This window comes from Eleutherodactylus coqui, chromosome 10 (assembly GCF_035609145.1).
Source record: "Eleutherodactylus coqui strain aEleCoq1 chromosome 10, aEleCoq1.hap1, whole genome shotgun sequence".
Classification (NCBI taxonomy): domain Eukaryota; kingdom Metazoa; phylum Chordata; class Amphibia; order Anura; family Eleutherodactylidae; genus Eleutherodactylus; species Eleutherodactylus coqui.
Window position 1 is genome coordinate 26651100 of NC_089846.1, and position 19972 is coordinate 26671071.

A 19972-nucleotide genomic window follows, 5' to 3' on the forward strand; every position below is an offset into this window, starting at 1 on the left:
ACAACAATGGTGCAGATTTTGATGCAGTTTTTGTTGTGGTTTTGCTGTGGAAAATCCTCACCATTCGAGTTCAAATGAAGGAGAGCTATAGGGGTGTAACCAGAAGCTCTTTGGCCCCAATGCAAATTCTGTAACTGGGCCCCTTACCTATAATATGACTGTCATAGGATATGCCAAATTTATTAACAGGCCTGAACCCCTTTAAAAATGTGGCCTATTTTACTCCAGCAGAGTTTCCTGATGGGCCTAGGAAACACCTTCTTCATTAATCAGCGCTAGAACCAGAATCCGGACCCGTTCCTCAGTGGGGCTGAAAGCAGTTATACTGATTGCATCTCTCACCAACTACAGACTGGTTTGAAGGCGAGGTACACAATGAAAAAAGAGAGGATTATCACTTTGCACCAAAACTCAGCCAATGAGGTTGGTGTACACAGATCAGCTCTCTGTGCTCCTTGATCCTCCCATGTGAATGTATGTTTGCCGTGAACTGTGCCATTGTACTCAGATGTAATAACCTGATGGGAGAGAACACCTCAAGGACATGCACAGTGCAATTCCATTATTTCTGACATCTATTCTCATTTGCACAAGGAAAGACTAGAAGCAATGGGATGAAACTGAAAGGGAGGAGACACAGATGAGATATTAGACAGTGAGGGTGATCAATGAGTGGAACAGGTTGCCACGGGAGGTGGTGAGTTCTCCTTCAATGGAAGTGTTCAAACAAAGGCTGGACAAATATCTGTCTGGGATGATTTGGTGAATCCTGCATTGAGCAGGGGGTCGGACCCGATGACCCTGGAGGTCCCTTCCAACTCTACCATTCTAGGATTCTATGATCTAGTAATCCACAAAGTCTGATAATCTGACGTGTCTAGTACAGAATTAAGATATAATGTGGAGTCTCTCAAAACCAGAAGCAGAAAGCTGAGCAGGAAGAAGCAGTTAGGAAATTCATTTAATGACAAAAGCGTTCTTTCCGACGGCTCTCCGCCGTTATGCATTAATTACCGTGTTTCTCCAAAAGTTAGACCTACCCCTACAATAAGCCTTGTCCTAATTTTTGGGGGGGAGAGGTGAGCTTGAAATATAAGCCCTAACCTGGAAATAAGCCCTAGCTACACTGTGTGAAAAAAATAAAAAAAAAATACTTACCTAGCAAGCCCCATCTGGGTCCCCCTCGCTGGTCTCCGCAGTTCCAGGCAGGCTTGCTTGCAGTTCTCGGCGCCAACAGAACATCGCTTGCTGGTAATGGAGTTTGAAAACCCAGCTTCCCAGTAAGCAATTGCTCTGATTGGTTCTTGAGTGCCGCGGCTCAACCAATTACTGCATTGCTGGATGAACCAATCACAGCCATTCATTGAATCAGAGTAATCGCTTGCTGGAGGCGGGGTGTTCTGTCGGTGCTGAGAACTGCAAGCAAGCCTGCCCAGAGCTGCAGAGACCAGTGGGTAGGACCCGGACGGCGCTTGCTAGGTAAGTATAAGACATCCCCCAAAAATAAAACCCTGTGCCTCTTATGAGACAAAAATTAATATAAGACAGGGTCTTATTTTGGGGGAAACACTGTATTTTTATAACTGTCCAATAATCCAGAATATTTTATAATATGGCACCTATCACTTTCCATTGATGCTGGATGAAAGGAATTTTACAGAATGTGCAGTGCATTCTTCATGGGTGTCCCAAATGACAACAGATGGGACTGTGGGTGAGAAGGGGTGCTTGCGAATGGGCATACACTTACGTCCTATTGGATAGTGCAGGCTCAGAAGCTGAGCCTGTGCCATCTGCAGCGGGAGCCGGCTGTGACTGACAGTCGACCTCCTGCTGTAAAAATTGGGATTGGTGAGAACACTGATCCCCACTGTTAACCCCTTATATGTAGTGATCAGTGTTGATCACGGCATGTAAAAGGTTCACAGAGGGAAGGCGCTCCCTTTGTGATGTCATCGGCTCTCTGCTCAATAGTGACCGAGTAATGTGTTACAGTACTGAAGTACTGTAGTGTTTTATCAGAGTGATCATTGCATTGCATGTTCAAGTCCCCTACCGGGACATAAAAAAAATGTAAAAAACTTTTTTGCACACTTTCTTGTTTAATTTTTTTTTTTAGAAACCACAAGTTTGGTATCATTGCATCCATTACGACCTGCACAATAAATTGAATGCACTTTTTAGCCCACACAGCAAATGCTATTAAAAAAAAGGGAAAACTGAGCCAAGAAGCTTTTTTTGTTCATTTCCCCCTCCCCCCCAAAATGTAATAAAAGTGATTTAAAAAACTGTATGCACCCCCAAATGGTACCAATCAAAACTACAGCTCATCACAGTATAAACAAGCCTTCACAAAGCTCCGCCCATGAAAAAATAAAAAGTTCTAGGACTTTGAATGCAGCAATGAAAAAAAATTCCAAAAAAGGCTTTTTATTGTGCAAAAGTGAAAAAATCTAATAAAAAAATATAACTTTGTGACCGTACCAGCCTGCAGAAACAATGTATTATGTCATTTATGCTGCATGAGTTAACGCTGCAAAAAAGAAAAAACAATGAAAATAATTGAGGTGTTTTTTCTCCCTGCCCTACAGAAAAATTAATATAAAAATACCTAAAAAATAGTACCAATAAAATCTACAGCTCGACATACAAAAAACAGAGCTTTATATGGCCATGTTGATGAAAAAATAAAAAAAAATTGTGGCTTTTGAAAAAATCGTTCCATCCTTAGGTCAAAAATAAGCCATGTCATAAAGGAGTTTTTGGGGACTCTATTACTGATAAACTATCCTTATGATAGGTCATCAATATCAGATTAGGGGCTGCCGTTTGGGATCCCTGCTGATCAGCTGGTTCAAAAAAGACCTCTTCACTGCATATCAGGCACAGTGCCGTACGTTTCATAGTGGTGGTGCCTGGTATAGCAGCTTAGTCCCATTCATTTAAACAGGACTGAGCTGGTCTCAGGCCACATGACAAATGAACATGATATCACCGGCCTGAGAAGAGGCCCTAGTGCTCAAGTGAGTGCCGTGGACTCTTTGAACAGCAAAGTGATAGGGGTCCTGAGTAGTGAACACACAGCTTTAAAATTTTTATTACCTATCCATAGGATAGGTTATCAATATTGGATTGCTGGAAAACCCCTTTAACCCCATTCATGACCGCAATATGCTTTTTTACTGACCTAAGTAAACCCGCACATGCATCTTTTTAAGGCTACATTCACATGGGCAAGCACTTGCCAAGTGCGTTTTTTATGCATTGCATTACTTGTATGAAATTGTAAACCTCATGCACGTATTTCACATGCGTGAAAGGATCGCAAGTGTTTACCATTGACTTCAGTGGGAAGCATCACATCATAGTCACATGCACATCACACGGCATGTGAGTTTCATGCGATGGCTTTCAAGGTCCTATTGAAAACAATGGAAAAAAATAAATCATGTAAAAAGCAGATAAAAGCAGCAAAGTTGGAGACAGAGAGACTTATTGCTAAAGAGAGTAAAACTAGCCCTAAACTGTTCTTCAACTATATAAATAGTAAAAAGATTAATACTGAAAGTGTTGGCCCTTTAATAAATAATGTAGGAAATATTGTAGAGTCTGATGAAGAGAAAGCAAATCTATTAAATAGTTTTTCTCAAGTTTATTCACAGAGGAAAATGAAATGTCAGATGAGATGCAAAGTGATAAAGTAAACTCTCTACTAAATGTCACTGGTCTAACCCAGGAAGACGTGCAGAGCGGCCCTAAAAAGCTTAAAATAGACAAGTCGCTGGGTCCAGATGGCATACACCCCCGGGTTCTAAGGGAATTAAGTATATGCTAGACACACCATTGTTTCTTATGTTTAATGACCTTATAGTGAAGGAGTCTGCGTGACAATGTATGGAAGTGGATAAGTCACTGGCTCAATAACAGAAAGCAGAGGATGGTTATTAATGGTACATACTCTGCTTGGGTCACCATTGTTAGTGGGGTACCACAGGGGTCGGTTGTGGGTCCTATTCTTTTTAACATATTTATTAATGACCCGGTAGAAGGATTGTTCAGTAAAATAGCAATATTTGCAGATGATACGAAACTGTATAAAGTAATTAACACCAGAGAGGACAAAAGGCGGTTGCAAAGGGATCTGGCAAATGAAATTTAACACTGATTAATGTATTAATGTAAGGTTCCTAGGTTCCTAAGGACCTATTAATGTAAGGCTCTACACATGGGCAGAGGAAATACATGTCATCATTATACACCAAATGGGAAACCACTGGGAACACTGACCTGGAAAAGGACTTGGGGAGTTTAGTCAACTGTAAGCTTAACTGGAGTAACCAGTGTCAGGCAGCTGCTGCCAAGGCAAGTAGAATCATGGGGTGCATCAGAAGAGGTCTAGGGGCGCATGATGAGAACATTGTTCTTCCTCTTTAAAAGTCACTGGTCAGACCACACATGGGATATTGTGGACAGTTTGGGGCACTGGTACTCAAGAAGGACATATCAAAACTTGATCGGGTATAAAGGCGGGCAAGTAAAGTAATAAATGGAATGGGAGGATTACAATACCCTGAGAGGTTATCAAAATTGGGGTTATTTAGTTTAGAATAAAAGACAGCTGAGGGGCGACCTAATAACTATGTATAAATATATCAATACAGAGATCTCTCCCATCATCTGTTTATACCCAGGACTGTAACAAGGGATGCCCTCTGCGTCTAGAGGAAAGAAGGTTTCTAAACTGACATAAAAGTGGATTCTTTACTGTAAGAGCAGTGAGAGTATAGAAGTCTTTGCCTGAGGATGTGGTGATGATGAACTCGATAAAAGAGTTTAGAAGGGGCCTGGACGCCTTTCTTGAGCTCGGGCGAGAAGGCAGTTACTCGAGAAGAGTGATGCTCGCTCCAGTAACTGACCCTACCGAGCATGCTCGCTCATCTCTAGTTATGATATTACATGTTATATCACTGATTACTTCAGAAGGGTCGGTGATCCGGGGATTATACTGATTGGCAGATTGGAGTCAGGAAGAAATTTTTTCCCCTAAAATGAGAAAAATTGGCTTATATCTTATTGGGGTTTTTTTGCCTTCCTCTGAATAAACATTGGTGGGTTATAGGCTGAACTAGATGCTATGTTATCTATCTATCTATCTATATCCTATCTTGTATCTATCTATCTATCTATCTATCTATCTATCTATCTATCTATCTATCTATCTATCTCATATCTATCTATCTATCTATCTCATATCTATCTATCTATCTATCTCATATCTATCTATCTATCTATCTATCTATCTATCTATCTATCTATCTATCTATCTATCTCCTATCTATCTATCTATCTATCTATCTCATATCTATCTATCTATCTATCTATCTATCTATCTATCTATCTCATATCTATCTATCTCCTATCTATCTATCTCATATCTATCTCATATCTATCTATCTATCTATCTATCTCATATCTATCTCATATCTATCTCATATCTATCTATCTATCTATCTCACATCTATCTATCTATCTATCTATCTATCTATCTATCTATCTATCTATCTATCTATCTATCTAATATCTATCTATCTATCTATCTATCTATCTATCTATCTATCTATCTATCTCATATCTATCTATCTATCTATCTATCTATCTATCTATCTATCTGTCTCATACAGTATCAGCAATATTAAAAGTTGCGCCTAACATATAGATCTGAACTTGGACATTTTGGGTCGAGGCTACTGTGTTTTGCTTCGGATGGTTGCGCCACCATCCCACTGTGTGGCACTTTTAGTTATGATTACCCACCTGATTGGCATTTATAAAGAATGCTATATAATACACATGCTATATGTATGAGAATGTTACTACCAGCTGTTAATGGCTATTGATACGGCGCATTGATTTTCTCTTCTTGGCCGCTGTGATCTTGGAACAGATCTGGATCAAAGCTCCAATGAAATGATGGAAGTAATCACAGGGCTAATAATAATCAGCAGAATGGCGCTTTGTTACATTATCTCAGCTGCTGGAGTTTCCAGAGGGATTTCATGACGTTTTTCTGGAGCTGTAAAACCAGAAGTTCAGATTCGGATTCCTGCTGTCAGTGTCTGAATGTAGTTGTCAGGGCGAGACCCCCGAATCGGAAAAGGTAGTTTGATAATCCAGAAAATAATACAGATAGATGGACAGATAGAATTACATGAGTGCCCTAATTAATGCACCCTTCAGCCTCCACAGGATAGGTAAATCCCGGATGATGGGAGTTGTAGTACCTTCATATCTACCAGCTCACCGAAGAGTAAAGGGCCTCTAATAAATGTAAATGATTTTTAATGGCCAGTCCAGTCACAAGCATTATCCCCAAACACAACCTACTCCTCTCACAAGTCTCTGATGATGCTGGAATTTGTAGTTCTACAGCAATGGACATGCGGGATGCTTCTTTTATCTCATGGCAAAAAGTGCTGACATAAATAGTAATAACTGACAGCTCTGCGTTATATTTGTTGGCAGCTGTGTTAGTTGTCATCCAGCTTTCCTAGGAACAGATCTACCATTATGTTCCTAAAATCTGAACTTGAGAGCTATAGCTGTTGTTAGGAAAGCTGGGTGATAATGATAAGCAATATGACCACCACTGCATCATAAGACTGAACATGAGTCAACAATGTGATGCAGCAGCCAAAAAGGCAAACACAATTCTAGGACGTATTAAGAGAAGCATAGAGTCTAGATCGTGTGAGGTCATTATCCTCCTCTACTCTTCCATGGTCAGACCTCATCTGGAATATTGTGTCCAGTTCTGGGCACCCCAGTTTAAAAAAGACATAGACAAACTGAAGCAAGTTCAGAGAAGAGTTACCAAGATGGTGAGCGGTCTGCAAATCATGTCCTATGAGGAATGGTTAAAGGATCTGGGAATGTTTAGCTTGCAGAAGAGAAGGCTGTGAGAAGACATAATAGCGGTCTACAAATATCTGAAGGGCTGTCACAGTGCGGAGGGATCAGCCCTATTCTCATCTGCACAAGGAAAGACTAGAAGCAATGGGATGAAACTGAAAGGAAGGAGACAGAGATTAGATGTTAGACAGTGAGGGGGATCAATGAGTGGAACAGGTTACCACGGGAGGTGGGGAGTTCTCCTTCAATGGAAGTGTTCAAACAAAGGCTGGACAAATATCTGTCTGGGATGATTTGGTGATCCTGCACTGAGCAGGGGGTTGGACCTGATGACCCTGGAGGTCCATTCCAACTCTACCATCCTGTGATTCACTGCTGTTACAAAAGGTTCATAACCCAGCTTACCTAGGTCCCTGAAGTGTGTTGGGATTTTATAGGAATTTGTGAATCTAGAAAAGTTGTGTGACCTCCCATGTCAGCCCTATGATGGTGGCTATACTGGGTGCCGGCCAGGTGGTGGTTCCAACCCCATTGTTTGTGCAGATACAACAAAGGAACCATAAATCACACCACCATAGGAATGCATTAGCAGCTATAAATATAACCCTGTGAGATCACTCTTACATTAAGTATTTCTAATCAGGATTTTTGAATTAAAGCCGTTTCTAGGAAAGCTAGGTGACAACCAATACGGCCCCTGCTGCAACGACAATGGGGTTGCAACACAACTTTCCTAGAGTCTTAAAGTGTATTGAGAATTCATAGTGGTGTTGACCTTAGGTTTGATAGCACCCTGTGTTGAATCTTTTTTGTTCCCCCATCATAAGAAAAACACTATATATATATATATATATATATATATATATATATATATATATATATATTGCACAGATAGGCAGTCTGTCTATATTCTACTTATACAGAAATCAGCAAGACAGCAGCATACCCACAACAGACCAGCTCAGTGAATAAATACAGTACCAGAACCAAGCTCATAACATAGATACAACATTAGAACCAAGCTTAGTACAAAAATGCATCACCAGAACTAAGCTCAATACAAAGGTAAAACACCAGAACCAAGCTCAAAACATAAATACAGTGTAGTGAATAAATATTATACCAGAACCAAGCTCATAGAATAAATGCACTACTAGAACCAAACTCATAACATGAATACAGCCCCAGAACAAAACTCAGCACACAATTATAGCACAAGAACCAAGCTCATAGCATAAATACAGCACCGAAACTAACATTGGTACATAAATACAGCACAAGAACAAACCTTATAACATAAATACAGCATAAGCTTGTAAAATAAATGCAGCCCCACAACCAAACTCAATATATAAATACAGCACCAGAACCAAGCTCAGTAGATAAATACAGCACAAAACCAAGCTGATAACATAAATACAGCACCAGAAACAAGCTCAGTAGATAAATACAGCACAGGAACCAAGCTGATAACATAAATACAGTACTAGAACCAAGCTCAGTACATAAATATAGCAAAATAACCCAGCCCATAGCATAATTACAGCACCAGAATCAAGCTCATAACATTAATACAGCACCAGAACCAAGCTCATAACATAAATACAGCACCAGAAGCAAACTTGTAACATAAATGCAACACCACAACCAAACTCAGTATAGAAATACAGCAGGAGAATCAAGCTCATAATATGAATATCATACCAGAACCAAGCTCATAACATAAATTCAGTAGTAAAACTAAGCAAATGTGTTCTGGGGGTGTCGCTGGGCTGTCAGTAGCACCTTAGAACATCAGAGGGGCGAAACCAGGAGGAGGATGATTCATATAGATCCACAAGATGCTGCTACATGGAGGAAGATCATATGGACAAGCAGACCTAAGGAGGGGGATTGCCCCCAGCCTACATCCACCTGGTACTCCCCCTACAAACTGGTGGCCGGCGCTCTATGTGACTACACAGATTACACATATCTAAGGCGGCCATGATTCATAGTCATTGATGAGTCCAGGAAAGCTTGTTACCATCCCCTACGTCCCTATTTATGGTGCTTATATTGGCTGTCACCCAGTTTTCCCAAGAATGGATACAAAAAGTCATCATTCCAGCTATAAATATGATCCTATGAGATCACTTTTGTATCAAGTTCTTAAAATTCCAATTTCTACGTTATATCTGTTCCTGGGAAAGCTGGGTGATAATCAGAATAACCACTGCTGCAGTTCCAACAACATTGTAGCACGATTTTAATAGAACCCTGAATTGTAGTAAGATTTCATAAGTATTCGTGAGTCTTGGAAAGCTGGGTAACATCCTCTGTAATGGTAGCTATATTAGTTAATACCCAGCTTTCCCAGCAGCAAAGAAACCATAAACTATTCTACCATACAAACCATAAATATGCAGTTTGTGAGCTTACTTTTGCATCAAGTCCTTCAAATTTGCTTTTCTAAGTTCTAGCTGTTTATAGGAAAGCTGGGTGATAACAAATATGACCACCACTGTAGTTACAAAAGGTTCAGAATCAAACTTTCCTAGGAATTCATAGCAATTTGTGAGTCCAGGAAAGTTGTGCAACATCCCTTACGGTTATATTGGTGGCTTCAGTAAGGGCTATGTTGATATCACCCAGCTTTCCCAGGAACAGATATAACAAATAAACCATAAAATATTCTACCATAAGGAATCATTAATGACTATAAATATGATCCTGTTAGATCACTCTTACATCAAGTCCTTAAGATTTGCACTTCTTACTCACATCTGCCTCTAGGAAAGCTGGGTGATAACCAATATGGTCCCTGTTACAGGTCCTATAACACAACTTTCCTAAGGTCCTGGAATGTATTAGGAATCTATAACCCTTCCTGAGTCTAGGGGACATAAGATAATGGTGGCTACATTAGATGTCACCCAACTTTCCTCGGTACAGATACAACAAAGATACCACTCCACCATAACCCTGAAGTATATTGGGACTTCACAGCCATTTATGAGTCTAGGAACGCCGGCTGGTCCCTTGAGTGATGGCCACATTGGTTGTCACCCAGGAACAGATACACTAGGGAAGCAGCTACATAAAATGATGGCATCCTATTAGGTTTATAGACATTTTCCTTTTATTTTAGGGGTCCGTGTTTTTTAAATGACCCCCACCCATGCCAGCGCAGTCCATGCATAGTCCTCTTTCCGTGATGCTACGGATGGCACTAATACAACATCAAATCTTCACAGCTTTATTTGTAATAGACAATGACATTTACATTAGGTACAATGCGACCCCATTAGATTTTCCTAATACGCCTTCAGAAATCAGCATGCACGGATGCCCACACATCAGCGGAATGGGCACATGAATAGCCGAAGAAGGACTGGCATCATTCAGTTCATTTTTATCAACATCATAAAATATCATACACATACATGGACAAGGGCATAACTATAGGGGCTACAAAGATAGCAGTGGCACACGGCCCCGGCGCCATACTATAAATGGCACAGTTGGGGGCTCTAGCATAGGCTTTGCAATGCCTCTATGTCTATTTTCCATATATTTGCGCCAATCTCTTATCTTGCAAAGTAAGAAAACAGGCACAAAGCCGAAATAAACTGATAATATGTCACAAGTTCTAGCGCCCACCATGGTGGGTTGCGAGGGCCATAAAACGTGATAGGCAGGGTGCAAGAAATATTGCGCTGATGCCCAAACATTTCTCCCCCGAAGGAGAATGGAATAGCGGATTGCGCCAGAAAAGAAACCGCTATCCCGTCTTCTAGTCTCTTATCTTGACAAGTTACGACCAGCATTTTAGGGTTTGCTTCTTACTGTATACTTATGGAGAATACAAAAAAAATTTGCGCAAGGGCATATGTACCATAGAGGCAGATCATACGACTGCTATGGGGCCCTTGGAGAGAGGGAGCCCCAACTGTGATTACACCATCGATAGTGAGACTATATGCAGGAGGTTCCTGCAAAGAGGAACGGCATTGCTAGCAAACAAGGAGGTAGAGAATTTGCCCGAGGTTTACTTTAAAGGGCATGGAAGAAGAAACCAAACTGGCGCCTCCTGTCCTGGTGGCAAAGCTGGATACCGTAATAGGGGCCCCATTTACGTTTTTGCTATGGAGCCCTATCTGTTGTATGTACGCCACTGCCCATACGAATGATGCCATGATACAACATAATCTATACAAGTTGGCATACAAGTGAGGGTGGTCTAAAGAGGCACAGCAGCAGCTTCAGTGCTATGACAGCATGTTCGCCATGTTCACCCTACCGTGTCACACCCCCTCACATGAGGAAGGGACTAAAAAAAGGTGAAAAAGTGATGCAAGAAGAATCATCCAGATGGCGCAGATGTCACAACCCAGCAATGCAGAGAGTTCAGTCTATCACCACCTGTGCCCCTTCGTGTTATCTACTATGACTTCTTAATTACTGGAGAAGGTCATTCTGGGGTAAATCTCCAAGGCAGCTGCTGATCACTTGTGTAGGGGATTGACTACATCTGCCCTACAGAATATAAGGCCTCATCATATCATAGAGGAGATTTTAAAGTCAAAGAGATCAGACATCAGGTTGACGTTCCCGAATCCTGACATGTCACCAGGAGAGATGAGAACATCCCACCCTGCCCAATAACCAGGCCCGGATCAGTGCAATAAAACATCTGCCCCCCTTGATTCCTCTCCTCCCACCATCTTCCCAATTAAGTGCTGCTGAGATACCCCTCTGTCACTCCGTGCAATCCGTCCAATCAGGATTAGGGACAGGCTGCTCTTCGTGTTAGAGCCGGATCCCTCCCCCTACCCTGCAGTTGAATAAAAAGGCAAAAAAAAAAAAAAACGACATTGCAATGCAGCAATAGATCATCTGTGGTCCATGAAGCAGGTGTGCGGATGTCCACCTCCATCCTAGCAATTCCATAGAATAACCACTTCATTGCCTATGTGTTTTATCACCTCCTCCAGCCCATGTTCATCTGCAGTGAGATAGTAGTGTGGCATCATCATCAACCCCCTGTCCCTGCATTGGGATGGGTGTTGTGTGACCTCCTCTCCATCCTTAATTGAGTCAGGAGGACAGGGGACTGCAGGTGCCACGCTTGAAGGAGAATTGTCCCAGCCTGTGTCCCACTTCACTGACCCTCCACAAGGTCTCAGCATCATCATCAGCTTCTTTGATGACTGCAAGTTCTTCTCTCCATTGCAGATGAAGTGCTTCATGTTCTCACCAAGCCTCCCCCTCCTCCTCATGGAAACCTCTGTTCCATCTCAGAACTGGAAAAAGAAAATCACCCTAGACAGGTGGCAACCACTCCAATCCCAGGGAACCCTCCTATACCTTGTGCCCTTTTCATCATTCCTTATGCCTATGTAATATACAGCAATTGCCATTGCAAAAGTGAAGCCTCACCATGCCATTTCCATATACTGCAGCCCCTGTGGTAGTAAGCAGATGTGTTATGTGTTTACCAACATCTGCAACAAATGATACATTCATGTAGCAGTGATTCTAATGACAAGCAACAATGTATCCAATACAGCATAATAAAAAAAATACAATGTCTTACCAGGCCATGATAGGAGGAGGGAGGGTAGACAGGAATCCAGGGTAAGCTCTTCTTCTTAGTCTTTTGTCTGAATCAAAGGAAGAAAATGAAAAAGCTGGAAAATGATGTAAAATTGGTTCCAGCAGCTGATACTGGAGAACTACATGCCTCATGGATGGAGCCAGAACTCTGTGCTGTAGTCCATCTGCAGACTTCAGCATCCCAGGAGAGCAGAAAGGGAGAGGGATGGGGGGGAGGTCCAAGGATGGCTATTAAAAGCAAAGCAGGAGGTTAAGCTAGATGAGCACCATTCAAGTTCGCCACGGTGGCCGTAAAGGGTTAATGCCGAGCAGGGCAGCAAAGAAAGGAACTATTGTTTATACGCGGCGAGCAAAAAAATGACAGTTTTGTTTTTGATCCCCCCCTATTTGGGCTAATGGTACAATCCAAGCCCACTTCATTGGTGATGGCACTGTGTTATCACTGATTCTACCTGCAATAGCTTTTCTGTGTTCTGCAAAGCTCACGCTGATAGCATTAGCATCCCCCAGAATTACTTCTCTCTCCGGCGAGCCCCCCTTTAATCCCCTCTTACATGACCATTAGAAAATGCAAAAAAATAATAAGGGATGGAAGAACCAAAAAAAAAAAGAGGGCATTGAGTACATAAGTTGCAGGGTTTCATCTACAGAGAGGGTGAAGGAAGGGCTCCTTATCGTGAAAAATGAGACATCTTAGTGGAAGGTGACTTAGAAGGACAAAGTAACCCTCCCACCACTGTGACCTGGAGAAGAGCTTCGGGAGTGGAAGAAGACCCTACGATGCCGTAAGGACGCCAGGGCAGTTTACAGGGGACACAAAGATGTCATGTTGATGTCACGTAAGATATTCATGTCGTTACCACCAGCTACGTAACCTTGCCTGGGTCATCTCCTCTCTGCCACCTCCTCCTACATGACAAGGATTCCCGTCCCATGGGTTCATTTCCAAATAAAAGCTGATTTTTCTTCTATGAATCATCCTTCAAATCTAGTTTTTTTCTTTTTCTACCCGGCACCTAACCATGGCTGATCTGAGGATGTGTGCAAATATACATGAGCAGAACCTACAGCAATGCCCTTGACAGTGTCCTTCAAAAAAAAACATTCAAGCGTATTATACGGGATTCATTCATAAGGAGAATAGCGGGATTACAGCTGACACAAGTACTGGGGACTTAATAGAAGAAGGCCAAGATAACATACAGTGTGCCTGGGACACATCGAGCCATCCTTCCTTATCTCACATGTGTGATGCGGTGTCAGTGCACTCATTTGCTTAACAATTGATGTGCCCAAATGCCTCTTACGTGGAGCAGATGGCAACGTAATGGGGGCTTCTGTGAGGCTGGATCTGCACAATTATGTCGTACGCCTGCGGTTTCCCTATCGTATGTTCACGCCTAATTACTACATATTTTATAGTATGTTTTGTACATGTGGATTTATTCATGGAGGGCTGATTAATTGCTGACAAATGACTAGCAGCGCCTTTCCTTACTTACAGGTCAAGAGTAATTAGACGTAATTGCAGCCCCCGGCCGCAGAAAAGTAGGTCCACATATGACGAGGAACGTGCAGAACTCACCTCACTGGATACAGTATATGTAGTGTTTTAGTTGATTTTTGATATATCTGTTACTAGGAAAGCTGAGTGATAATCAATAGGGTCAGTCATGAGAGGGGAAACAATAAGGGATGCAGATGTAGCAGCTCTGGTGCCTAAGGGCATTCCCCTCTGCCACATTAGAACACACCAGTATTATACATGGCACATGATAGTTGAGGGCCCTTTTACAGATTTTGTACCCAGGAGCTTTAGGTTAGGACCTCTGATTGTGACCCAGCTTTTCCAGGTTTCTGAATGGCAGATTCGAATAGATCTTTCTTGCATGGCAAACTTGCAATAAAAGCTTTAATGGAAGCCATACCGGTTATTACCCATCTTTCTCAGATACATCCTGATCATGTAGGCTGCAAATACATGGGTATGGGGCTCCATTGTGCCACAGGCCTCTGAGAGGATGGGTCCACCCTCAGTTTTTCCCTTTGATTGCCACCATCAGTTAAAGGGTTAAACAGTGGAGATCAGCGGTTGCTCTGATCTCTGCTGTTAGAGCAGGGCTGCTGCTGTGTATTATATTATGGCTATGCAAATGCGCCCGTGGGAAGGAGGCCTTATAGGGAATGCATCTACATTAACTCCCTTAAATACCCATGATAGATTATCAACCGGTTAATGGAGCTTTCCGGTTGTAAGCTATTGATGACCTATCATTAGGACGGGCTACCAATACTATATCAGTGGGGGTCTGCCATCCGAAACCTACTTTGATCAGCTGTTCACTGTGCTTATGCACTGAACTGATTTCTGCAGGAAGCAGATAGCTCCACTCCCACTGCAGTGGTCATGGTTGCTATTACATGTACAGCTTCCATTCACTTCAATGGGAACATTGCCTGCAATACCAAACCTAGCCAGTAGGAACAGAGCTGTTCGTTTCTGAAAGATTTAGCTCTGTGCACCGTCCCAGTGAAAAGCTGATTGGCAGTTGTCCTGGGTGGCAGACCCCTGGCGATTTACTATTAATGGGCTATTCTACGGATAGGTCATTAATAGTTTACAACTGGACAGCCAATATAAATCATCTTTCCTGGAGGGGGGGGGGGGGGGAGGGGGTTAAAAAAAATTATGTACTTGTCACTGCAATATACTGACAGGGCTGGATATACCTACAGGATAGGCACAGAAGGCCTGTGCATGGAGGTGGTCCTAGGGGTCTGCTAGAGGGTGAATATACATAAGAATACACTGAGAATTGGATATCCTTATATGTAAATGATGGGTATTTATGTGTTAATTAACTTGTGGCACCCCTGTCAGTGACAAGAGGGACAGGACTGAGGGTTTCAGTATTCAATAGTCCATTTCCCACTCACCAAATGGTCAGTCTGTCAGTCTTAAAGGAGAAGGGTGAGTGGGGAATTTAAAGTGGACTGCTTTCACTAAATTTTGATGGTAATGTTGCTTAAGGTCGTCTGTCCAAGGGCGTTGCAAAGTCCCGCGGCAGATCTCCGCCGCAGGAGCCGCCACCCGGGGACAGGAGCCGCACATGAACCTCCGCCGGTCAGCCTAGTCTAATAGATAGGCTGACGACGGAGAATCAGGGCAATTTGTAGCATGCTGCAAATTGCCCGCCGCGAGCGGAGGATCGCAATGATTCTCCGCTCGTGGACACGGGGCCGGCGCTTTCCATAGCAATGCTATGGAAAGCTTCAGACGGCGTGATTCGCCGGGGATCTTTCTCTCCCTCTCTCCCGCCCGCTCTCCCCTGCTCCCCGCTGCGACTCACCTGTCAGCCGCAGCGGCACCCGAATCTTCAGACCCGAGCACAGCGATACTCGGATAAAGCACATTACTCGAGCGAGTAGTACTTTTCCGAGTACGCTCGCTCATCTCTATTCGCTATCCCCACTCCTCATCTGATCCTCAGACACACTGTCTGTGTAGCCAAGCTGGAAGTCAGCGTTTGGATTGGAGCTGGAAGTGTAATAGAAGGCTTCACTCTCATTGATTTCAATGGGAGTGATGCCTTCTATTAGAGGAGCCAGAAGTGTAATTGAAGGCATGGCTCTGATTGAGTGTGGATGTCCGACTCAGGTGCACTGACAGCTGGCCCGAGTATCAGATGATTGGCCATTCTTATCACAGTTACTGATGATGATCACACAGCTCCTGCCACACAGTTATAATAGAGGAGATCACAGCTCATCCTTCTAGCTGTATAGTTATGGTATGTGGCTTATTTAGGTGAATATAGAAGGCAATGATAATTAAACTGTCCCACCAGCAGGCAAAATAGTATAGCCTTAGCTAATACTGTGTTGATGCATCATGGGATAGATGTGAAACTGAAAACGAAAAACCTCAGCCTCGAGATGATGCCTGATAAGCAACAGACAGGGGGTCGCACTGCAAGGAAGAGAGTTATAGGAAATCAGGTGAGTTGGGGAGGCAATAATACTGTGTTTTTGCTGGAGTGTCCTTTCCATTCTTTTGGTGGATTCAGGGCACACAGATCTTGGGATCACTGGTGTCCCAGTGGTTGGACCCCCAGGGATCTGACATTTATCCCTTATTATTTGCATAGGGGATAAATGTCTAGTGGGAAAACCCCTTCAAACTATACACATTAAATCATGGTTGGCCAAACCAGTTTTTTTTTCAAAGGGATGGGCCAGCGATCAAATGTGTATGGGTGGGCTCCTGACTATTGCTGATGGCATATGTCAGTTGTAAAACGATTGGGCATGTCACATCTTAACAAGCCCAATTCTTTGACCCTACAGCATGTAAGCTGCTGTCAGATGTCTAGTAGAGCTAAGGCTCAAATTACAGTCCAGTTGCCACCAATACGGTAATTACCTCAAAGAGCCGGTGGTAGAAATATTAAACGTTGCGCCTAACATATAGATCTGAACTTGGACATTTTGGGTTGAGGCTACTGTGTTTTGCTTCGGATGGTTGCGCCACCATCCCACTGTATGGCACTTTTAGTTATGATTACCCCCCTGATTGGCATTTATAAAGAATGCTATATAATACACATGCTATATGTATGAGAATGTTACTACCAGCTGTTAATGGCTATTGATACGGCGCATTGATTTTCTCTTCTTGGCCGCTGTGATCTTGGAACAGATCTGGATCAAAGCTCAAATGAAATGATGGAAGTAATCACAAGGCTAATAATAATCAGCAGAATGGCGCTTTGTTACATTATCTCAGCCGCTGGGGTTTCCAGAGGGATTTCATGACGTTTTTCTGGAGCTGTAAAACCAGAAATTCAGATCCAGATTCCTGCTGTCAGTGTCCAATGAATTGAATCTAGTTCATAATCCAGAAAATAATATGGATAAATGGATATCTAAGGGGGAAAAAAATCCTTACCCAATCAGAATAATTCCTGGATGACCGACCCTTCGGAAGTAATCAGTGACTGTAACATGTAACACTTAAGAAATGTGTCCAGGCCCCTCTTAAAACTCTTTTATCAAATTTGCCATTACTACATTCTCAGGCAGAGTGTTCCATAGTCTGACTGCTCTTACAGTAAAGAACCCCCGTCTAGGTTGGTGTAAAACCCTTCTTTTCTCTAGATGTAGATTTTTGCCCCCTTGTTAAGCTGCCTGTCCACGGCCCCAACATAACATCGCAAGCGATATTTCGCCACGGGGGAGAAGGGAGAGCACTGTCAGGTCTCTCGATGATCCTATCTAATTGATAGGCTCAGAGCAGAGAATCGCGGCATGCCGAGATTTTAATCACGCGAGCGGAGAATCGCTATGATTCTCCACTCGTGCACGTCGGGCTGCGCTTTCCATAGTTATCCTATGGAAAGCATGTCATACGAGCTCCACGGGCGATTTATTGCTGCGGATCTCGCTATATCTCGACCGTGGGCAGGCAGCCTTACTGTCCAGTGAAGCAGACCCCATCACTATAGAGGTCTTAAATATAAGAAACAATGGTTTGTCTATCACGTTACTTCATTCCTTTAGGACCCTTTTTATAGCAGCTCTGCACTTCTCCCTGGGTTACACTGGTGACATTTAGTGAGGAGTTTACTTTATCACTCTGCATCTCATCTGACATTTCATTTTCCTCTGTGAATACCCTAGAGAGAAAAAAAAAACTATTTAATAGATTTGCTTTCTCCTCATCAGCCTCTACAATTTTTCCTACATTATTTATTAAGGGGCCAACACTTTCAGTATTAATCTTTTTACTATTTATGTAATTGAAGAACAGTTTAGGGCTAGATTAACTCTCTTTGGCCATGAGTCTCTCTGTCTCCACCTTTGCTGCTTTTATCTACCTTTTACATAATTCATTTTTTTCACTACTGGTTTTTAGTGTTTCTTCGCTGCCTTTTTGTTTTAGTAGTTTAAATGCTTTCTTTTTGTTGTTTATTGCCCCCTTTACATCTTTATTGGTTTTCTTCTATTACTAAGGGCTCATGCCCACGACCATCACGGAATTCCGCTGCGGGAGTACTGCGGTTGTAAACAAAATGCAGCTGCTGGTGTTTTTCCACGGTGTCTATTAATGGAGACCTCCCGCAGCGGAAATCCTCGGGAAATAGAACATGCCGCGATTTGTTTCTCGCAGCGGAAATCTGCGGTAAAATTCCGCGTGTCAGCATTGGCAGGTTAGATTCAATAGAATCTTATTGCTGCGGAATTCCGCCGCGGATTTAGCCCTTAAGTCTTTTATTCCTGTAAGGTATGAACTGCTAAAAGTAAGTATTTAGAATGTTTTTAACCATTTCCCATTTATTTTCTGTACTATCATTTCTGAGGACATCATCCCATTCCGTAAGGTTAAGGGCGTCCCTGAGCTGATCGAACTTTGCTATCCTAAAGTTTAGTATTTTCGTAGCTCCCTGATAAAATTCCCTATTTAAAGATAAGTGCAAATGTATTATATTATGGTCACTACCGTGCTTCCCTGAAAATAAGACAGTGTCTTATATTAATTTTTGTTCAAAAAGGTTTAACTTTTTTACATGTATAGCTGCCTGGACACTATTTAAATTGAATTTTTTAATTAACTTATGCAGGGCTTAATTTTGGAGTAGGGCTTATATTTCAAGCATCCTCAAAAAGCCTAAAAAATCATTTTGCATACTCAAAAATTCTGGAAAATCATGCTATGTCTTATTTTCAGAGTATGTCTTATTTTCAGGGAAACAGGGTATTTACTAGGTGCCCCCCTGTTATTATATCAGGTCTGGTGGTTAGTATTTAGTCCACAATGGCCGTCTCTCTAGTCAGGTCTTGTACAAGTTGTGAAAGGTAATCTTTAGTTATTGACAGTAATGTGTTACCTTTATGAGACTCGCAGATTTCTGTTATATTTGGTGGTCTATAGAAAACCCCTATGAGGATTTTATTGTTGTTTTTCCCTCTATATATGTATACCCATAGAGACTCCACATGTTTATCTCCCTCACGTATATCTTTCCAAAATGTAATAGATAGATAAATAGATAGATATGAGATAGATACCGTGTTTGCCAAAAATAAGACCTACCCTGAAAATAAGCCCTACCCAGCTTTTCAGGAGAGGAGGTGGCGGGGCCTGAAATATAAGCCCTGCACAAAAAGTAGGCCCTAGTTGTATTACCTAAAATAAATAAATACATTACTTCACAGTCTTAGTCCAAGTCCCTCCCACTGCATTCCGGAGCTCCAGCGCATTTGCTGCAGTCCTCGGCCGCCCACAAAAGTTTGCTTCCTGTTTACCGGATTCAGAAATCCTGTCTGCAGGAAGCAATGGCTCTGATTGCTACTAAAGCGCTTCTCAGTCAATCAATGCAGCGCTCGATGAACCAATGCGATGGTTGTGATTAGTTTATTGAGCAATGCACTGATTGGCTGAGCGGCGCTCAAGAACCAATCACAG

At 42.4% G+C, this 19972-nt stretch overlaps 1 protein-coding gene across 6 annotated transcripts in view; it reads right to left on the bottom strand.

The window, feature by feature from the left end:
• Positions 1–13592, bottom strand: part of ATP2B3 (ATPase plasma membrane Ca2+ transporting 3) — a 232591-nt gene extending 218999 nt beyond the window's left edge. For 5 of the 6 annotated variants that reach the window (XM_066580670.1, XM_066580667.1, XM_066580673.1 and 2 more), the window contains exon 1: positions 12488–12612. The gene's annotated coding sequence lies outside the window, so the exon portion shown is untranslated. Of the gene's footprint in view, positions 1–12487; positions 12613–13575 lie in introns of those variants that run through there. The other variant, XM_066580669.1, reaches the window with a different exon arrangement.
• Positions 13593–19972: the final 6380 nt, after the last annotated feature.